This window comes from Hordeum vulgare, chromosome 6H (assembly GCF_904849725.1).
Source record: "Hordeum vulgare subsp. vulgare chromosome 6H, MorexV3_pseudomolecules_assembly, whole genome shotgun sequence".
Lineage (NCBI taxonomy): Eukaryota > Viridiplantae > Streptophyta > Magnoliopsida > Poales > Poaceae > Hordeum > Hordeum vulgare.
This window is the reverse complement of record NC_058523.1, coordinates 222885241-222908813: the sequence shown is the minus strand read 5'-3', so window position 1 is coordinate 222908813 and position 23573 is coordinate 222885241. Positions and strand designations below refer to the sequence as shown.

General features: G+C 47.5%; 1 pseudogene; it reads right to left on the bottom strand.

The window, feature by feature from the left end:
- Positions 1-271: 271 nt before the first annotated feature.
- LOC123405327 lies at positions 272-5123 on the bottom strand (annotated as a pseudogene).
- Between the last annotated feature and the right edge of the window lie 18450 nt (positions 5124-23573).

The window sequence follows — 23573 nt, the reverse complement described above, 5'->3', positions numbered from 1 at the left end:
ATCGCGCAGTAGGATTGCTCCTCTATCGCCATTGTGACAAACAAAATCCCCTTGAATGTCTAGCCCCTCCTCTGCACTCATAGTAAAATACTCTAGCATCAACCACTTTGCCGTGCGTGCTGAACAGCTTCTCCAACCACGAGTCGTCCACTTGCCACGACAGATTGCACACGAAGATTTCGAATGGACACCCAGATTGACGGGGAGTTGTGATATATACCATGAGGGGTCTGACACTGCCATATATCACCTTTAATGTCCACATGAAAAGTTAATCAGCGAAGCCTAAATCATAAGGTTTCCACAGCCTGCCTTTAGCATATGAAACAAACATTTCCAGAAGCTACCAAAAATGAAACAGATTAAAGAACATTGTGGTGCACGTACTTCATACCACCCATGAATGAATAAGCTATTGAACAGGGTTAACACTTGATAGAACGAAGGGACCGATTAACTTGGCTCGTATTAAAGTATATACAAGCCCCCATGAAGCTAGAAAAAGTACTCACATATACATGGTACGTTTTAACGGCCTTCTCAGCCTCCTCAATAGTAATCATGGTAACATACCCAAATCCACGGCTCTGGCCCGTTTTGTTATCGTAAATGACCTGCACAATCTGCATTCTAGAACAGGGAGAGAATATATATATATATATATATATACATACACACACACACATCCTGTTAGCTGCATCTCAACAGTACTGATGACATTCTAAAAAAACAGTACTGATGAAACAGATTGCCAAACAAACAGTCCATTCTTGCCGATGATGGATTTGGGCCATATTTGTCATATATCATAGAAAGAACAAGGATGATGAAGAGCTGAAAAGGCTAACCTCCGAGAACACCACGACTCCGGCATGGTGCGAAGCTCAGTGTGAGGGACTTGTCATCAATGTGGTAGGGTAGGTTTCCCACATACACTGTGGACCCCTCTGATGCATATTCTGTTGGTGTGTCCTCCCCATAATCTTCATACTGGTCCGGCTCTGGCTCCGGCAAGTAGTTGCTAGTATTGGTGAGGTAAGTAATTTGAGTTGTGTGTGCATTGCCTCTTTCAGCCATTGCTGCAGTGTAAACTTTTGGTGCACTTACAGTTGGTTCTACTGGGTGAGTAATTTGTGCTTTCTGAGAGTTGTTTGAACCTCTTCCAGTTCTTGCCACAGGCTGTGGCCTTGGTGCACTGACTGTTGGAGCCACAGGATAAGTAGCTTGATAAGTGTGAGCGTTGTTTGAACCTCTTCCAGTTCTTGCCGCAGGGTGTGGCCTTGGTACACCGCCAGTTGGCACTACAGGATAAGTAACTTGAGAAGTCTGAACATTGCTTGTACTACCAGCATCCCTTGTCGCACCGTATGCTCTTGGTACACCAATAGTTGGCTCTATAGGGTGAGTAACTTGAGAAGTATGAGCATTGCTTATGCTACCTTCAGCTCTTGTCGCAGGGAATGCTCTTGGTGCACTGACAGTTGGAGCTACATGATAAGTAACTTGAGAGGTCTGAGCATTGCTTGTGCTACCTTCAGCTCTTGTCACAGGGAATGCTCTTGGTGCACTCACAGTCGGGGTTACATTCAGTGCACTTCTAACCGAAGTATGCATTTGCTGGTTTTGGTTCACAACATTCTGAAGAGGAATCCGATTGCCAAGAGAAAGGCGGTCGACTGACGCCATTGCTGGGTACATGGCATTTTTATTTTCTGGATGAGATGCTCATAGCTATTTGCACTTGAACTCAAGCCTTAATGTTTTCCACTTAGTTTCCTTATCAGTAGCATGACAATGATCATCAACCGAGAGACTGCAGGTTATGTATATCACACCAAAAAGAGCGCGAGATTGTTCTGCACCAGGTTGTGCTCGGTACCTTGGTGATCTGGTTGCCGCCGAGCACATACCTCTCCTCCTCCTCCTTGACCTCCCGACCCACGCACCCCCTGTACCTTTCCTCTTCATTGACATATGTCGCCGCCTCTACTGCCATGACATTTGACCTCCTGACCCACGCATCCCCCATACTTTTATCAGAAGGTTTTGACTCTGATGTTCTTCTATAGCCTAGGTGTTGATTCATTTGCACATGTTATTTATGGTTTTATATTCCCATCTGTTAGGTAGGAGATGTATGCTACACAAGAAATTCCAAAGATCTCACCAACTAATAGCAAGAACCAGTACCATTGACTCATCGATGGTAAAAAGTTGGATATTAATAGCATATGCAAACTTATCTGGTTTCTTTTCACACACACACATATCTGCAGGTAATAGTTTTGAAATGGCAGAAACACAGCGAATGGATCTAAATAAACATTACTATGGCTATTGCCTAAAGAGCTGGGTGGCAGCATTTGACCAAAGATGAATAAGTGTTAGGAAGAATTACGTCGCCATCCACAAGATTTAAGCCGATGGTGTCTACGACGGCCTGATGTGGTGAGGAGCGACATCTAGAATCGAACTGTTGAATCCCTTGATTGCTAGGACATCAGCACAAAGTATAATAAACCAAATAACACTTGTGGTGTTAAAAAATCCTCAAAGGTACTCAAGGGAAGCTTGGTATATTAAGGGAGAACCAATATAGGAAAAAATCCAAAGAATTACCAAAAGAAACAACCAGTAATATGAAACAACAACAAACGCTATATTCGAAAAAATAAGAGTTGTCACATCATCAAGTATATTCGAAAAACTAAGAGTTGTCACATCATCAAGTACATCTCACGTAAGATAACAGAAGAGGTGTAGCCTCACCGTAGAACAATCAAACAAAGGGCCAGGAGTACACATCTGGAATTTCTCTTTCAGCTAACATGTACAATGTTTCAATGATTTAACCCTACATGTCTTATTTTGCTCTCATGTAAATAGAAGGGAGAAACATTCATGTATATACAGAACTGGAGATACGAACTGAACTGAAGCTAGCAAGGAAATCTTACTTTTAAAGTGGATGGCCTATTTATCAGAAGAGAAGGGTATCTATGGAGAACTAATAGGAATATTTAACCAGTTTTAATGTAAAATATGAGCTTTGATTGTCGAAAAAACAGTGTAACTGATAATGAACAGTATGACTGGGACACGTTTCTTAATCTGTCATGTATGATTTCACGTTGTTTGTCACTGACTAAATCTGATCTTCACTCTTATATTTTTTGGGACTGCTCTTCACTAACAAAGGTCAATATGCATACCACTAATGAAACTTGACTTCACTTAATAATCCTAAATTGGCATCATCTGAGCATGTCAGAAAAGTGAAAGTACTTCCATGAGAAGTTAATTTTCTCCTTCTCACTTAAGAAACTTACATTGGCATCATCATCCTCTCACTATAGTAGACAAAAATAATCTGGTCACGGTACCTAATCAGATAATCAAGTTCTCCTATGTCCTGAAGACTTGGGACAAAGATTAGAAACGAAAGATAATTGAGAGTTGGTGGGTATTTACTTATTCAACCTGCATGTCAAAGGGAATGTAGAGGTCAATAATACTTTCTGAGATATTGATTGGTCCACCAAAAATTTCTGCAGCACCCTGAGTAGTTGTCTCCTCGTTCATGGGACAATGCATATCCATAAACTCAGCTCTGCATTTTTTCCTAAACAATGTTTTGCCTGAACATAATATGTCATACGCCTTGTTAGCACAACAATTTGGTTTTTTTTATATGTAGAGCAATGTTTAGCACAACAATTTCGTTTGTTTTATATGTAGAGCAATGTAAACAGAAACTAACCTTAGTGTACTAAAGATCATTTTCTAAATTTAAAAGCCAAACTATTAGTTATATCCATGCTACTAAAAGATCCAACCAGACAATCAACTATTGCATTAATAGTAGTACATTTCCAAGGTATGTCCAAGATTCAGAGAGGTACGTATCCAAAGACATTGCCTGATAAGAGAATGCTGCAGACCCAATGTTACGCAGAAATTCTTATTAATTGGTTAACAAATCAAACCACCTTGAAGCCCCCTGTTGTTAAAAAAATAGTAGAAACATAAGATCTATATCCCCAGGCTTACTTTCGTAATTATCATTCATATTGTGAATGTAATCTGAATGCACTTGCAACAACTTCAAGTTCATCTTCAGTAGTTTACATCAAGGTCTAGTATCATACCAAAAGAATATTCCAGACACAATACCATACGAAAATACAACATGCTATTGTATTGACCAAAAGATTGTCCACGTTAAATTTTATAAATCAAAACCAAAAGGTAGTAACTTCATGGGTTGTTTGTCTATGATCACATAAATATCTCAATAACAACTGAAAAGAAGTCACCCTAAACTTCTAACCATATGTATACCGGGTGGACATCTTCGCTTCGTGCAAATCTTTCAGTCTTTTTGTGTCCATCACAACTTCTTCAGTTTTTCGTTGCAAAACCTACATGGAGCAGGTTGCCATAAATATCTTTAAGCCTCCATAGAGAAAAGAAGCATCTTCTAGGCTGATTTGATTGATTCAAGCTCCACTCAAATCCTAAACAAAATCACATGGTTTATAAAATTGTAGAGTAGTAGAAGCATCTTATTAGTACTGAATGTGACAAATGAAAAGAACTAAGATGCCATACCGTCAAAGAAAGGCATGCTATTTTGCAGTGCAATTGTTTCAGTGATCCACACGATAATAGATATGATCTGTGAAGATTTATTGCAACCCTGCAAGTAAAATAGAGCAACATCAGTTAGCTCCAAAGGATATAATCTGATAAGAGGTCTCACATTACTTAAGTAATTCATTTACATGTAATAGAATGAAAGCAAAAGTCTGATTGGGATTTCCAAGCAAGCAAACAAAATATCTGAATATGGTACAATTTATAGTGAATACTTTCCTGTGTTGTTTTCTGTTTTTTGAAGATCCCATGGATAAAGAATCATCTCCAATTTCTTGTTCATGTGATTCAAGCTCCACACAAATTCTGAATAAAATCAGAACTCACACAACTGAGAAATAAAGGGAGGATAATATTTTCACCTTGGCTTGAACACTCAAACTGGTCGCGGTGACGCCGCCCATGTAGAGAAGCACATTTGAACAGTGAGGGGTATCTTCATGTGGCGCTTGAATTGATATGGCCATGTGGGACCAATTGGGGAGAAAAGCACCTCGGGAGGTCGATGGCGAGCAATATCATGGCGGCATTGAGCAAGAGGGGATTTGCGGTCCTCCACGCCTAGCACCGCATGGCTGACGAGCCCCGTAGCTGGAGCGCCGCCGTCCTCGCGCCTCCCACCCTTCCCCTTCCTCTCCTCGCTCTCCTCATGCCCCACTCGACCGCGACCCCGCGCGTTGGCATCTCTGCGTTGACCAATCGCGTCACAACCTGATGTCGTGCGACAGCCGGCCACAATCTCCGTCGCGCCGCCATGACCACAACCTCCTCCTCCTCCTCCTCAGGCATCTGCCGCACCACAATCACTCCTTCTGCCGAGCACAACCGTAGCGCCAGCGACGAAGGGAGGTCGCGTGAGGACGAGGACATGAATGATGAAGAGGAGGAGGAGGCCAGGAGGCGCTGTTGGTCGGGAGGAAGTGGTGTTGGGAGAGTGGAGAGAACGTGGATGAGCTCGTGGGGGCGACTGTGAGGGGATTGGGGACCTTCGTCCCGCGTCATGCCCCGATCTGACCGGTGCTGCCGCCGTCGGCCTTCTGGGAGCGAGGAGAAAAATGAGATCAAGAGAAAGGGGCGTGGGATGGGAAGGGAATAAGGAGGTGGGACGACGTGGGTATGTGGGTTGTTTTTTTTCTTTTTTTCTTTTGAGCGAGGAGGCACTTTTTTTCACGTATGCGCGAAATGGGTTTTTTATTGAACCGTTATGTTTGGTTGTGCTAGCGACGGGTTTTTCGACTGGTTTATGGAGGGATTGAAAAACAATCGGTGGAACGGTGGAAAGGCTAGGATGGGGATCGCTGGAGGTCGAACCATCACGACAGACGACAGATCCCCCTTTAATAGTAGAGATATAGATGCATTAAATTAAATAGCAATTAATATGGTGATATAACAAGGAACCCATGTTAGCACATGGAAGCAACTGCATCTGCAACTAGCAACGCTATCCAATGGTTAAGCAAGCGGTAACATAGTCAACTAGTGATTTGCTAGGTTTTATAAAGGTTGAAGGTTTTCATGGCAATGCTGAGAGGCTGACATTTAACAAGTGGTAGGCAGCGAGACATAACGAAAATTGTATCTTTGAAAATAATAATGGTATCTTTGAAAATGATAATCTTGCCTGTGATCCCGCTTGGAAGAAGAACGAATCCGTAAAGCAGACGAATCGATGTAGTCGAACGGATCCTCACATTCCGACACGCTTGCAAAACTCTATCGAGACGAATCAAACCGAAACAATAATCAACACACACTATTCACCACGGCACATGCACGATATGACGCACAACCTAATATGATGCATGCCCATTTCAATTGTGCAAGACATGGCATTGCAATTCACAACAATCAAACACTACCCATTAAGTGAAGATCAATATGCAACGAGTTTCAAATTGACGAAACTCCACATGTGAATTACTTAGTTCACTCCCGTTTAGGTACACGTCAATATTAAATGTTGCTAAACATGACACGAGGCAAAGTACAATAAACTACCTATCTAGACATTTTAAATGAGGCCGGAAACGACATATAGCATTTCCGAACTGACTCCACACGTTAACTTTGAAATCTGTCCAAATCTGACCTTAACATATTTTATGTTTCTTAAACAGCAAAACAAAGTGCTCACATGAAACCACACGTTATTCTAGTCGGTTTACATATATATAGCTCATCTCCAATGAAGCTACGGTTAACTAGCTACGAATTAAACAATTCTTAACATCTTGTCACGCAAACCAACGCACACAACACGGTAAACAGTTTTAAATATGCATGGGAGTTGAAAAAAATTAATCTACGCAAAACTCTACCCGATGATCTCCCCGATGTGTACTAGCCTGGGCTACTAGTGGGCTAGCTAATTGACTGAGCGAAACTTGGAGCGAGACACATCATGAATAGATCCGCCTTGGTTTTACCATGAACACACGGGGATCTCACCGGCTTGGCAGCAGGCAAACGGGGCGATGGACGGGAGTTCCATGACGCGGCTCCGGTGACGCAGATGGCACGAGGAGTGGATCTGGACGGGCTCCTAGAATACTTCCCTTCCTGGTGGAGGTGGAGGTCCATCGGACTGGTCATGGTGGTCTATATCTGCTGCTCCTGCAGAGACGAGGGGTGAGGTTGAGAAAAAATGAGAGAAAGAACTTGAGGGAGGGAGAGAGCATGGGGAAGGAGAGGGGCGGCCGGGCCTACTGGAGGTGGTCGCCGACGTCGAGTGCTCCGGCAAGGGGCGCCCAGCGGCGTCCATGGACGTGGCCCCTGAAGAAACAACACAGAGCCCGAGGCTGAGGCGCTGCAGCTGGAGGATCTCAGGGTCGGGCCGGAACTCAGGGACGAGGGCACGGGGCTATGGGAGGATCTCCTCTCCGTGGATCCATGAGTGGAGCGGGGAGGGTCAACGGCAACAGGGATCGTGGCCCCATGCACGCTGCACTGTGGCGGGAGCTCCAAGGCCTTTTCCTAGCGCGGTCGACAGTGGCTCGTTTGGGTTCGACCGGAGCGGCGCGAGGCATAGCGGCTGGAGGAGCTTGGGATCCTCCTGATCCATCGAGCGGGGCAGCTCGGGCTGGCTGCAGCTAGCGAGGGGAGGCACTCGGGCGAGGGGATCAAGGAGAGGTGGCGCTGGAGGAGGATGAGGATGCGGGTTGGCTGGATCGAGAGGATCGATAGGAGTAAGGTTGGTTGGTCGGGCCCATCCCGAGGAAGGGGAGACCAGGTGCGGGCGGCGGCGGTGATTGGATAGGGGGGGATTTTTAGGGACTGGTTTAGGGTTAGACCAGGTGGACTATATATATAGCAAGTCTGGCTAGGTCTAGGGTCATATGAATCCTCCAGTATTAATTGGACGATCGAGAATGAATGGGCTAGTGAGTCCAATGGACTAACCGATGATGGTTTGCGATAAAACGGGTTTGATCCGGATCGAACGACCACGACCGCCCGGTTCGGGTGCGGGAAAGTTTTCGGATTATGTTGCGGGCAGGTCGATGCACTCTGCAGAGGGGCTAGGCAAAGAAGAGGGGAAACCAAATAGCGTGGGGACAGAGATTAAAATACCGAAACATCTCACGTTTGACCAGCTATAGTGTCGCTATAGGTTTAATGATTCGGGTATCAAACAAACTCCGATTGCGACGAAATTTGGCACACAACCTACCTACATTAAAATAAGACCGCACGCCAAGTTTCAACCAAATCCGAGAAAGTTTATACACACTTTAAGAAACAATATTTTAATGATGTCGCGGGCGCGTGCTTGTGTGGTTGGTCTCAAAACGGTCACCGATAAAATGGAGAGAACCGGGAGCTAAACAACGAACGCATGTTTTTGAAAACGGGCGGCAACGTAGTGCTGATGCAATGCAGATGATGTGAAGATGAATGCGACAAACAAATAATCACGGGGCGGCAACAGAATAAAAGGGGAATCTTCTCGAGTGTCGGTCCCGGGGTGTTACACCCTTTCCGTCCACGAAGGGGACCTGGTGCTCAGGCGAATCCAAAGAACCGCAGGCCAGCACAAGTTGTCCCCCCCATGGGCAGGTTCCTTCATCATCAGCAAGGTGGTGCACAACAACACATACTACCTGATAGATGCCCAGAAGCCGCCGAACCGCAAGAGAGACACCTCCGGCGAGGAGTCGGAGCATCCATGGAATGCGGCACTCCTACGCTCGTTGTACTGCTAAAAGAGAAATAACAAGTGTACATATGTATCATGTACCCTTTTGGACTTACGAATGGAGCGGGTGCCCCAAGCCAACGTTTTGGGCATACCTTTTCGATTCCCTCAATCATGTTGTTTCTTGAGCAAACTCCACGGTCTCACTCCTCGGACCCAGGGGCTCGCTGGCCGGTCCGAGTCCAATCTCCACTTCATAGCCGGCTAAGTAGTGCGGGCCAAGCAAAAACCTACCAGCCTGCCTAGCTACAAACCGGCTCCCGGCCGTCCAGCTAGCGGGACTGTGGGACAGAAAAGTTTGTCGCACATCAACGCCGACTACGAAGGAGCAGCCGGCTCGGGCTAGTCGAACCCTCTACGGTTATTTTTAGCCGACCTGTGCCGCACTCACACTAAGTTGAAATGTTCCCGCGGCTTCAAAGATCCACGGCCAACCTCTCCAAAGCCAGAAGCCCCGTCCTGGCTGTCGGGCGGCGGGGCAGAAGCCGGAGGAGGGCAAGGTCTTGGAAGAACAGAAGCCAAAGGAACAGAACGAAAGACCAGTGGGCAAGCACAAACTTTTCAAACAAAGCATGCATATATTACAAGCAAGCGTAAACGCCCACGGCTACAAGTTTAGTACGTTACATCCCTAGTGGGTGGAATTGCAGACTTAACAAAATGCAGGAAAAGAAGAAAATTTATTCGGCGCCAGCTCCACCCTTAGTTTCAGCGTCGCCCGCGGCTGCCGAGGCGGACGCCTCCGGCTCCTCCCGCGGTACCAGATGTGGGCGCTCCGTCTCCGGCTCTGGTGCCTCCCACATCGCCCATCACGGTTGTATCCTCCTCCATCTCGAGGTCGGTGTACGCGGCACCGCTCGAGTCGGTACCCTCAAGCTCCGTCTCGCCGTTGCTGCCTTCTGGGTCGTGGAGGGCCATTCAGTACTGGGCCTGCGGAATCGCGCTGCTGTCGGACCTCCGCTTGGTGACGTACTCGTCCCATGGGCAAAACAACGCCAGGTCACTGGTCTGCACGAGCACCACGTCCTCGACCGCCGTGAGCTACGTCTCCGTGCCAGCGTGTTGGGCTGCAAGCAGGCCCAAGTCAAGGTTTGAGTACCACGACTTGGCAAACTGTAGCGCCATGTTCGCAACGCTCGTGCCGTCGAGGCGCACCACTCGCCCAGCTGGCCGGTCCGAGCGTCCAGCCACCTCGACAGCCGGCTCATGGACTCCGGATGCACTGCGCTCGGCCAGAGCGCACGGACCATGGCTAGCCCGGCCTCTTGGAGCCTCGCTAGGGCCCGTTCTAGCTCCGTCAGGCGGGCTTTGGCGGCGATCCCCAACTCCTCCATGGTCCAGCCGGCGAACGCCTCAATCTGGGCGCCTGCTTTCCGCTGCTCTTGGAGGTGGAACACTATCGCCGCCTCCGCAGCATCCTGGTTCCCCGGAAATAGGTCTGGGGAGGAAAGCGGACGAGAAGTGTAAGAGAGAAGGAGAAGAGACAAAACCCAAATCAACGCCAAGAAAATGAAAAAAATACAAAGAAGACCTATTGGAAAGGAGCGCATCAACCTCGTGCGCCTCCTTCTCCAGCTCACGCTCGTTGGTCGCGTATGCCTTAACCTGGTCGGCGAGCTCAGCGCGCGCCACTCACGTCGCCTCAGTCTCCTCCGCCAGACGGTCGGCCTTGGCCTTCAGGGCCGCCTCGTCAGCGACCTTCAGCTGGTCCAGTTCATCATGGTGGACATGCTCCAGCCGCTCCAGCTCCGCGGAGTGGGTCTCTTACCGCTGCTCCAAGGCCTCGCGGTGGGCCATGTCCTACTCCTCCTGCTCCGCGAGCTGGGCCGCCTCGCCGTCCTTCTTCTTTGTTTGGAGAAGATCTGCCTCCTGGCGAAGCCGGACGCACTCTGCTTGTAGAGTGTCACGCTGCTGGCCGGCTTCGTCCAGCTGGCTCCAAAGATCGGCCAGCTAGCTCCCCCCTCCTTGTGTTGGCCCAGCAACGTGTTGTGGGTGTTCACCCAGTGGTCATCATAATCCTACAAAGGAAAAAAGAAAGGCTCGATGCATGTAAGATTCGACCCGGCTGGTTCCTAGCCGGCCCGACTCTCGAGGGCTACACCAAGTGGGTGCGCTCCCGTGCCCCCACTGAAAGCAAAATACAAAGGCTCGTTGCGAGTTGGACTCGACCCGACTGTTTCCAAGCCGGCCCGAGTCCCGGTGGGTACACCCAGTGGTTGCGCTGGCATGCCCCCACTGAAGGAAGAAGCAGAACAAATTTTCAAAAAGAAAAATAAAAAGGCAGAGAACAAACCCCGACCGACTTATCAAGGTGAAGCAGCCATTCCCGCGTCGTCTGGGCCACCTGTTCCACGTAGCTGCGGCACTAGCCGAACTCCGCGATCAGCGCGGGGACCCTGCTCACCAGCGCACCAGGGGCTCCCCTCCCGAGGCGCCCGCCGCGTGCGCCCCAGGTCTCCATCGGCCGGCTCCTGCCGCTGGAAATGGCCTAGGAGGCGGTTCGGCCGCGCCCCAACACGACCATGGCGCTGGCTCTGGGTGGAGCACCCCTGACTGACTCTGCATTCCCAGCCGGCTCCGTCAACGAGTCGTCCTAGCAAGGCTCCTTCACTGCAGGGACCGCAACTCCCGGGGCCTCGCCTCCCTCCTTCGCCGCCGGATCCCCAGCGGCATCTCCCTCACCGCCCGGGGCCTCCGTCCTTGGCGACGGGACCTCAACCTCTGGCGCCTTCGGGGCGACATCCGGCGTGACTTCAGGAGCCTCCGCTGCGGCTTTGACCTCCGACCCCTCTGACGCAGCGTCGGGCCCCTGCGGGTCTGCCTCGGGCGCCTCCGGAGCATTATCAGACCCTTGCTGAGGTCCTTTGGCGGCCTCCGTCCCGTTTGCATCCCGACGCTCTGCCTCCCGCTCCTGTGCGGGGTCGTGCGAAGCTTGGATCGCTTCTCCCTAGCCAGCGGCTCCGCGGTAAAGCCATCCGGCTGCGGCTCCCCTCGGCCGCCATATTCTGGGCCGCCTCCTCCCACGGGCGCTGCTCCTTCTCGATCAGCGCCCGCTGCGCCGCCTCCATTCCTGCCAAGCCGGCGCGCTCCCTCTCGGAGCTTCCCCTATCCTCTGTCGTCACCGTTCGGGCCGACTTCACCAGGGCGGCAGGGCCCCTGCTCGTTGCCTTCGATGAGCACTTAAGCTTTGCAAATAAAAGCAAAGGGGAAAAGAAAACTTACCCGATGTTGACGGGAACCGCCCGTCTGGAAGGCCCAGATGACAAGATCCGTCGTTTCTTCGCGCCGCCTCCACGGCTACCAGCCGGAGGCCCACCAACTCCATGCTTAGGAGCCGGACGGGTCCCCACCAACAACTTGCCTTGCTTCTTGGCCTTTGTCGCGTCTCCGGCCGAGCCATGGCTGGCTCAGCGCACCCGCCTCTTCGACACGCTGGGGGCGTCTTCGGGCGCCTCTGAATCTTCCGCGGCGGCTACATCGCGCGACTTCGATGATTCAGCATCGTCATCAGGCCAACCCAGCAACAGTAACTTACGGGATTCACCAGCCGACTTGGATCTCCCCGATTTTGCCGCGTCGCCCTCCGACATCGCGTCTCCGGCACGGTCCGCCACCCTCGGCTCCACCTCGTCGGCGTCCTCGATCTCCTTCGGATCCGACTCCGGCAAATCGGCAGCCGACGGGTCGTAAATTTGTAGCTAGGGAAACAATTGCCATCTCATTCGGCATCTAGCCTCAAGCGCAAAGCACAACAAAAACACCAAGGAAAAGGGGAGCCTGCGCATCACTTACCATCGGAGTCGGATGGTCCTGGTCGTAGGGCATCTTGCCCCAGCTCCAATCGTTCTCGTCCATCGAATTATCGGAGATGAGGTTCACCCGTTGGGCCACCCGATGCACCCGCAACTCCTTCATCGAGAGCCGGCACAGGTCGTGCCGGCCGCTCATGTGGCACATGAGGTGCGGTCTGTACTGCAGCGGCTGGATCCGCGCGAGACCATGGTGGCCAGCAGATCCACCGCTGTGAGCCCCCCCACGTTGAACATATGCTCCAGCCGGCTATCGAGTGCATCCAGCTCTTTAGTCGTAGGCGGCAGCTCTGCCTTCAAGTTGAGCTTCTCAACTCGCGGTGCGTCGAAGAAGGCGGGCAGGTTGACGTTGTCTCGCGCCGGGTCGAGGTTTTTCACATAGAAGAACCCCCTCTGCCAGTTCTACATTGAATCGTGTAGGGGGAGCTGTGGGAAACCGGAGCGGTGATACACGAGCGGCCGCCTGCAAGAAGTCATTCGCATCCCGCCGGTGGCCGGGTCCTTCATCGATGATTTCTTGAGGAAGAAAAGTCGGCGCCTGATAACCCACAAGTATAGGGGATCGCAATAGTTTTCGAGGGTAGAGTATTCAACCCAAATTTATTGATTCGACCCAATGGGAAGCAAAAGAATATTCTCAAGTATTAGCAGTTGAGTTGTCAATTCAGCCACACCTGAAAGATTTAATGTCTGTAGCAAAGTATCAGTAGCAAGGTAGTATGATAGCAGCAGTAGCAATAGTAACCAAGAGCAGCAAAGTAACAGCAGTAGCAACAGAGTAACGGTAGCAGCAGTGACAGCAGTAGCGGCAAAGTAACATAGCAAGGACCAGTAGGAAAAACTCGTAGGCATTGGATCAGTGATGGATGATTATGCCGGATGCTATTTGATACGTCTCCGTCGTATTTAATTTTCCGAACTCTTTTGCCCTTGTTTTGGACTCTAATTTGCATGATTTGAATGGAACTAACCCGGACTGACGTTGTTTTCAGCAGAATTGCCATGGTGTTGTTTTTGTGCAGAAATAAAAGTTCTCGGAATGTCCTGAAAATTTACGAAGCTTATTCTGGAATAAAATAAAAATACCTGCGCAAAGATCCACTGGAGGAACTGGACCAGTGGGCCACAAGCCCACAGGCCACAGCCACCCCCCTGGTCGCGCCGTGATGGCTTGTGGGGCCCACGTGGCTCCACCGCCCCAAACTCAGCTCTATATCTTCCGTCTCACCGAGAAAAAAATTCAAAGAGAAGGTTTCATCGCGTTTTACGATACGGAGGCGCCGCCACATCCTATTCTTCATCTGGAGGGCAGATCTGGAGTCTGTTTTGGGCTCCGGAGAGGGGAAATCGTCGCCATCGTCATCATCAATCTTCCTCCATCGACAATTCCATGATGCTCTTCATCGTTTGTGAGTAATCTCATCATAGGCTTGCTGGACGGTGATGAGTTGGATGAGATCTATCATGTAATCGAGTTAGTTTTTGACGGGGATTGATCCCTAGTATCCACTATGTTCTAGATTGATGTTGCTACTACTTGGCTATGCTTAATGCTTGTCACTAGGGCCCGAGTGCCATGATTTCAGATCTGAACCTATTATGTTGTCGCCAATATATGTGTGTTTTAGATCCTATCTTGCAAGTTGTAGTCACCTACTATGTGTTATGACCCGGCAACCCCGGAGTGACAATAGCCGGAACCACTCCCGGAGATGACCATAGTACGAGGAGTTCATGTATTCACCACGTGTTAATGCGTTGGTCCGGTCTTTATTAAAAGGAGAAACTTAATATCGCGTAGTTTCCATTAGGACCCCGCTGCCACGGGAGGGATGGACAATAGATGTCATGCAAGTTCTTTTCCCTAAGCACGTATGACTACATACGGAATACATGCCTACATTAGATTGATGAACGGGAGCTAGTTACTTATCTCTCCGTGTTATAGTTGTTACATGATGAATCATATCTGTCATACTCATCCATCACCGATCCACTGCCTACGAGTCTTTTACTACTGGTCCTTGCTACGTTACTTTGTCTAGGCTTGTCCCTTGCTACAAAAGGGATTGGGCCACTTTTGTTGCTACTTTTACTACTGTTGTTACTTTGTTGCTCCTTCTACTGCTGTTCCTTGCTACTTCGTGAAAGGACGTGGATGTCGCCTAGAGGGGGGGGGGGTGAATAGGCGCTTTAAAATAATTAAGGTTTAGGCTTGAACAAATGCGGAATAAAACTAACGTTTAATATGTCAAGCACAAAACCTACAAAAAACTAGGCTCACCTATGTGCACCAACAACTTATGCTAAGCAAGATAAACAACTAAGTGATAGCAAGATATATTACAATAAATAATATGTCTATCACAAAGTAAAGTGCATAAGTAAAGGGTTCGGGTAAGAGATAACCGAGGCACGGGGAGACGATGATGTATCCCGAAGTTCACACCCTTGCGGATGCTAATCTCCGTTAGAGCGGTGTGTAGGCACAATGCTCCCCAAGATGCCACTAAGGCCACCGTAATCTCCTCACGCCCTCGCACAATGCAAGATGCCGTGATTCCACTAAAGGACCCTTGAGGGCGGTCACCGAACCCGTACAAATGGCAAACCTTGGGGGCGGTCACCGAACCCGTACACGTGGCAACCCTTGGGGGCGGTTACCGGTACCCGTAAAAATTGCTCGGGGCAATCTCCACAACCTAATTGGAGACCCCGACGCTTGCCCGGAGCTTCACACCACAATGATTGAGCTCCGAGACACCACCAAGCTTCTAGGACGCCAAAGCATCCGCGAAGAACAATATCTAGGGTACTAAGTACCAAAGGTAATAAGCTTCTCAAACTTCACTTCCACGTATCACCGTGGAGAACTCAAACCGATGCAACTAATGCAATGGCAAGAACACACGAAGTGGTCAAGTCCCTCACACTCAAATCCCTCCACAACAACGAAAGCTATGGAGAAATATGAGAGGAAGAACAAGGAGCTCACAAAGAACTCAAATATCAAGATCCAGGGGGTTCCCCTCACATAGAGGAGAAAGTGACTGGTGGAGATGTGGATCTAGATCTCCTCTCTCTTTTCCCTCAAGAACAAGCAAGATACATTGGAGGGATTGAGAGTAAGCAAGCTCTAAGAATGGCAACAATGGAGGTAGAACAAGAGCTCAACGAATGGATAAGGCCAAGGGGGAAGAAGACACCCTTTATATAGTGGGAGAAGGAATCAGACCGTTAACCCCACTCTCTGCCCAAGCTCGAGTTGTACTACCGCTGGCTGCAACGGTACTACCGCCAGCTAGCGGTACTACCGCTGGCTGCAGCGGTACTACCGCCAGCTAGCGGTACTACCGCTGGCTGCAGTGGTACTACCGCTGGCACTCCAGCGGTACTACCGCTAGCCCTAGCGGTACTACCGCTGGGCCCCTGGTGGTGCAAAGGCACTACCACCGCCAAGAAAGTCTTCGCAAAAAGGTCCGTCCACGAACAACCGCTAGGCAGGCAGTACTAAGCTCCTGGAGCGGTACTACTGCTGACCAGGGGTGGTACTACCGCCAGCCAGCGGTACTACCGCTAGGGCCAGCGGTACTACCGCCAGCTCTAGCGGTACTACCGCTAGGTCCAGCGGTACTACCGCTAGGTCCAGCGGTACTACCGCTCGCCACTGAAACAACCATAACTTTCGCATACGAGCTCCGAATCGAGCAAACCCAAGCTTGTTGGATTCAGGAAGACAAGAGCTATCAAACCCAAGCTTGTTGGAAATCTTAAGACCATGCAGATATGAAAATGCCAATGATATAGAGATGTGAGATCTCTATGAATGAAGAACCGGCAAAAACTCCAACATCGAAAACATCATAGTAGATGCATATGGACTCCGTTTTCGATGAACTCGAGCTTGTCACGAAGATGACCATAAGCTCTAAAACTCACAAAGAGAAACACCAAACAAGAACCAAGAAGTATGATGCAAGGATGCAAATGGTTTGAGCTCTCAACGAACGATACGATCAAGCTACTCACTTGAGAGCCCCCCTTGATAGTACAACAATCTATCCTAACCAGAAAACCTATCAAGGGCAAACCTATACCTTGCACCTCGTCCTCTTGAGCTAGATGATGATGATCTTGGCTTCCTCAAGATGGACCACCTTTCTTGATTGCGTTGGCTTGATGAAGACTAGTTGATTGCTCCCCCATACTCACTATGGGTGAGCCACTCTTCAGCATATCTTCACAAGTCCATTGCCACCACAATGGACAACAAGCTTCAAGCATGATATCTTCGTGCTGATCCACTTGAACTTGCACATCGCAATCTTGATGATGATCACAACTTGACGTCATACTTCATGGGTTGTATGAGATCTTCTCTTTGACGCAAGCCCATGGAAACACACCTAACCCCCACATAGAACTCTCACGAAGACCATGGGTTAGTACACAAACACGTAATGGACAATGCTTAACATACCATGGAATCACTTGATCCCTCTCGGTACATCTTGTACGCTTGGTGTGTCGATCATCTTGATTTACTCTTTGTCAATGGACAGCAAGCTTCAAGCATGATATCTTCGTGCTGATCCGCTTGAACTTGCACATCGCAATCTTGATGACGATCACAACTTGACATCATACTTCATGGGTTGTATGAGATCTTCTCTTTGACGCAAGCCCATGGAAACACACCTAACCCCCACATAGAACTCTCATGAAGACCATGGGTTAGTACACAAACACGTAATGGACAATGCTTACCATACCATGGGATCACTTGATCCCTCTCGGTACATCTTGTACGCTTTGTGTGTTGATCATCTTGATTTACTCTTTGTCTGAGATCTTGATCAACCTTGTGTCTCTATGACCATTCTTTGGATAATACCTTGAATACCACCTTGGTCAACATATAAACTCCTTGAACCCAACAGATGGACTTCAAGAAGTGCCTATGGACAAATCCTATAAATATAACTTAAGGCAACCATTAGTCCATAGGAATTGTCATCATTTACCAAAACCACATATGGAGATATATGCTCTAACACTTCGCTGTTACTTGTTGCAAGACTTTTCTGGAGCCGTAGCCGGGGAAGCATTCTTCTCAAGAATAATCCCCCGTCAACGTGCTATTTACTAGCGCCATTGATAGAATAGTTAGGAATAGTCTGCCGTCAATAGATCGTTTCTGACACCGTTGCTATCATACTACTTTGCTATTGATACTTTGCTTGCAGACATTAATCTTTCAGGTGAGGTTGAATCTGACAAACTCAGCTGCTAATACTTGAGAATATTCTTTCGCTTCTTGTTTGGCTTACCAACAAATTTGGGTTGAATACTCTACCCTCGGAAACTGCTGCGATCCCCTACACCCGTGGGTTATCAAGGCTTTTTTTGGTGCCATTGCCGGGGAAGCACAACTATATTCTCTGAGTCACTTGGGATTGACGTCTGCTGGTCACTATGAGGAATCCGGAACATCCAAGAACTAAAATCTTGCCTTCCACTACGAGGAGAGGTAAGGTACTGCCATCTAGCTCTACACTTGATTCACCTTCGGTTATGAGTAAGTTTGCAACATTGCCTCCTACTAGAAATCTTGATATGTCGCCTGTGCTTGATGATGCTACTTCTGCTGTCCATGATGCTATGCTTGATACTATGCCTGATGATGCTATGCTTGATACTATGCCTGATGATGCTATGCTTGATACTATGTCTGATGATGCTATGCCTGATACTGCTTTGCCACTAGGTGCCCTTGACGCACATATTGCTAGAGTTGCTGCTAGACGTGATGATACTTCTGATATTATTGAAGTAGAGCCTGCTATTTTGCCTGCTAGAACTAGCTCTCCTATGCCTGAATTGCCTGTTATGCCTGATACACGCTATGTTATGGAGGGAGAGATAGCTGAGGATTTTCTTGCGTGTAAGGATAGCTATGATGTTGAGAAACTTTTGCGCAAGTGGAAAGAAAAATCTCTGAACGCTAGGATGAAATACGACCCAAAGTTTGCTACTTCGCCTATCTTTGTGACCGATAAGGATTATGAATTCTCTGTCGACCCTGAGTTAATCACTCTAGTCGAATCTGATCCTTTTCACGGTTATGAGTCTGAAACGGTTGTAGCCCATCTTACCAGACTGCACGATATAGCCACCCTATTCACTAGTGAGGAAATGATCTGCCACTACTATATCCTCAAGCTGTTTCCTTTCTCGCTAAAGGATGATGCTAAGACTTGGTTGACTTCTCTTGCTCCTGGATGTGTGCGTAGCCCCCAGGATATGGTCTACTACTTCTCTGAAAAATATTTCCCTGCCCATAAGAAGCAAGCTGCCTTGCAGGGAATATACAACTTTGCTCAAGCTGAAGAAGAGAGTCTCCCACAAGCTTGGGGAAGGCTTATCCAGCTACTGAATGCTTTGCCTGATCACCCTCTTGAGAAGAATGAAATACTTGATATCTTCTATATTGGACTTACCGATGCTTCTAAAGACCACATAGATAATTGTGCCGGTAGTGTTTTTAGGGCACGAACCATAGAACAAGCTGAGATTCTGTTGAATAACATCTTATGCAATGAGAATGCTTGGACTATTCCTGAACCACCTCCTAAGCCAACTCCGAAGAAAAGAGGTATTCTATTCCTCAGTCCCGAAGATATGCAAGAAGCCAAGAAATCTATGCGAGAGAAAGGCATTAAATCTGAAGATGTCAAAAATCTACAACCTATTGAAGAGATCCATGGTCTCGATAACCCGATACAGGTAGTAGAAGTAAATTCTCTGCTAGGTTTGATGAGAGTGATATTCCTTTTGATAAACCTGCTAGCTTATGCCTGGATGAATTTGATAACTTTGTTGCCAAACAACAGAGTTTCAATGATTATGTTAGCAGACAGTTGGAAAAAAATGCTCGTATGCTCAGTCATTTAAGTGCTTGTGTGGATAGAAATGTCAATGATCTTAAACTTCTGAGTAAACATTCCTCTATGGTTACTACTCAGGTAGAACAAGTACTTAAAGCTCAAAATGACTTGCTCAATGAGTTGAATGACAATTCTGTCAGAGTCGTTACTAGAGGCGGTAGAATGGACCAGGAACCTCTGTATCCTAAGGGTCATCCGAAGAGAATTGAACAAGATTCTCAAGGAGTTAGTACTGATGCACCTAGTCATCCTAGAAAGAAGAAGAAAGATGATAGGAACCTTCATGCTAGCAACCCTGTTGCTGCTACACCTGAGAGTCCAAACGATGCCTCTGTCTCTGATGCTGAAACACAATCTGGTGATGAACAAGAGCCTAATGATAATATCAATAGTGATGTTCATGATGATGCTCAACCTAGCAACGATAAGGATGTGGAGATTGAACCTGTTGATCTTGATAACCCACAGCCTAATACTAAGAGATACGATAAGAATGACTTTTCTGCTAGGAAGCAAGGTAAAGAAAGGGAACCATGGGTTCAGAAACCCATGCCCTTTCCTCCCAAACCATCCAAGAAAATGGATGATGAGGATTTTGAGCGATTCGTTGAAATGATCAGACCTGTCTTTCTGCAAATGCATTTGACAGATATGCTCAAAATGTCTTCGTATGGTAAGTACATGAAAGATATTGTGACTAATAAGAGGAGGATACCTGAGGTTGAGATTTCTACCATGCTTGCTAATTATACCTTCAAGGGTGGAACTCCTAAGAAACTAGGTGATCCCGGTGTGCCCACTATACCTTGCTCCATTAACGGCAACTACGTTAGAACTGCGTTATGCGACCTTGGAGCCGGTGTTAGTGTTATGCCTCTCTCTCTTTATCGTAGACTTGAACTGGATAAGTTGACACCCACTAAAATCTCTCTGCAAATGGCCGACAAATCAACTGCTTTCCCTATCGGCATTTGCGAGGATGTGCCTGTTGTGGTTGCTAACACCACTATCTTAACAGACTTTGTTATCTTGGATATTCACGAGGATGATGCCATGGCTATCATCCTCGGAAGACCCTTTTTAAACACTACAGGGGTTGTTATAGATTGCATCAAAGGCAATGTCACTTTCCATGTCAACGATAATGAGCATACGGTGCACTTTCCGACGAAACAATATCAAGTACATTGCATCAATGCTATAAAGAAACTTCATCGATTCTTACTCGGAGCTTTGAATGCCCTATTCCTCGTGTCAAGATGAAGTATGCTTTGCTTGTTGGGGAGATACACATCCCCATTGAGGTGACCTAGTGACTATTCAAAAATTCTCCGTTCTCTTTTGCGATTCGAGAAGTTTTGTCGAGGGGATTTGATCAACCCCATTGACGGATTTCTTTCGATGACCATGAGATGGATGAATCGAGGAGTCACAAACCTCTGTTCCAAGCTTTCACTTTATGTTGCTTAGAAGAAAGATGATAGATTTAGTTTAGTTTTCCCTGTTTTCTGTTTTAGCGTCCGGTAGAAAAGTACCCCGAAAATAAAAGTTCTCCGGACGGTGTGAAAATCAAGTATGATTTTTTTCTGGATTTTTTGAAAAATACTGGGACAAAGAGTCTGTCTGGGGGCCACACTAGTGGGCCACAAGCCCTAGGGGCGCGGGCACCCCCTGGCCTCGCCACCCAGGCTTGTGAGGCCCACTAGCATCCCCTCCACTCATTCTTGCTCTCATCCCCTTCTCCTACCTCCAGAAAAAATCGTTTCGCAGCTCATACCCGTGTTCTTGCTCCTCTTGCTGGGATTTTCGATCTCTTTGCTCAAATCACCATTCTCCGAACTGTTTTGGGGAAATTACTCCTTGGTAAGTGACTCCTCCATTGGTCCAATTAGTTTTTGCTCTAGTGCCTTATACTCTGCGTATTTTTGCTGCCTTAGTGACCATGTTCTTGAGCTTTGCATGCTGATTCTAGCTAGTCCCAAGTAGTTTTGATGCATAATATGGTCTCTAGGCACTTGTTGGAGTTGTTGCTACGAGTTTCGTTGAGCCTTATTCACTTTTCCTTAGAATCCCTAAAAAATTCAGAAATTTTCAGAGATAGAAAAGGGAAAAGATGAGGAGGTTCTTAAGAGGCTCGTCAAGCCGTGACCCCAAGGATGATGGGACTGAGAAGAAGCCCAAGTATTGTTTCCTCGAGTCGCAGAAGTTCGAGCGTGCGAGTGGCCAAGCGATGTGTTCTTATGCGCCGCTGGAATTTATGAGGACTTTCATCACTTGGTGGAAAACGCAGGCCTTACCGCCTTCGTTGAAGATAAGTGTCGGCAATACCTCCTCCTCACTAATATCTTCGTCCAAAGCTTTAACTTCTATCCTAGGAAGAATCCTCCTATGGTTGAGTTCAAACTTTATGATATCCCCCAGCGCATGTCACTCCAGGATTTTTGCAATGTTTGCAAATAACCTTGCGTTGGGGATATTCATGAACCTCGTCCACGGGACTTGGAAGCTTTCATCGGTACAATTGCTGTAGGAGAGGAGAGAGGAATGTCTTGCGCTAGAGCTGCTAACATTCATTTTCCCGTGCTTCGGTACTTATCATTATTTGTGGGAAAATGTCTGATTGGCCGTGGGAAAGCTGGGTCACTTAGTTCCCCAGATCTTGCGGTCTTGCGCGAAGCCCTTTTTTACGATAAAAATTATAGCTTGGGCGCTATAGTAGCTCAACGGTTGAACCTGAACCATTCTAAAGGTGTTGTCTATGGAGGTATCTATGCTACTCGTCTTGCTAGACACTTTGAGATACCCATTAGACTGGAGGAGGAAGAAGAGGTTCTTCTTCCCGAGAGATATCTAGATTACGATAGCATGGTTTGCCATGACTTTCTTGATAGAGATATAAATAGAAGGATGATTTATATCCTGGTATTTAGTCAGGGTACTCGTGAGACTATTACTTTGCCTGCTCCTTCTTTGTTCAATCTTCATGCAGGCAGGTACATTATTATGCCCTCGGACATCTACACATATTGGGGCTTAGCCCAACCACAGGTGCCCGTGCCCGAGCCACCAGTCGAATACCAGACGCCGGTTTATCAGTGGGAGCCGGAGGAGCTCACACAGTAGTGGCATCCTCAGTCCACTCCGGAGTACCCCCGGAGCTAGTTATTTCCCTCCTTGGGAGTAGACCAAGTGAGGCCAAAAGCCTAAGCTTGGGGGAGTACGTGTTCTCACCGACTTTACATTCTTGCTTATGCTTTGACTTTGTTAGCCGGTGTTCACACTTTGCCACTATATCATCCATGCTAGTTTATTTTCTTTTTCTCGTTTTCTTTTCGTGTGTGTGTCTAGTCTGAGAAAAACCAAAAATATTTTCTTTTCTTCTTTTGCTTGTTGGGAGATTTCTCGTGTAGATAGTTTGATTTTTCTTTGGGTCAAGGTAGAAGATAATGGTTACAATGTTTAGTGGCTCTTGCATGCATACCTGCTTAGTTTTCAAGAGCCATATTACTTCGTCTTCTCCTTTGTGTTTTCCTGCAGATTCCAGCTTTAGTCCAATGCACGAGCACTCTTATTATTGTTCACATCGTTCGGTCGTGCAAGTGAAAGGCAATAATGATGATATATGATGAAGTGACTGAGCTTGGAAAAGCTGGTATGAACCCGATCTATTTTGTTTTTGTAAATATGACTAGCTCATCATGCCTGATTCAGCTTTGTTGTGAGAGAAACATGTTTGCAATGATAACTTAGAGATCATAGTTGCTTATGCCATGCTTAATTAGCTAGGATCTTATAATGGTTTGTCTTGGATGCCCACATGAATGTTGAGATGACTATGATGTAGTATGATAGGATGGTATCCTCCTTTGAATGATTCAAGTGGCTTGACTTGGCGCATGTTTATGCATGTAGTTGAAACAAAATCAACGTAGCCTCTATGATGTTCATGTTCATGGTGATTTA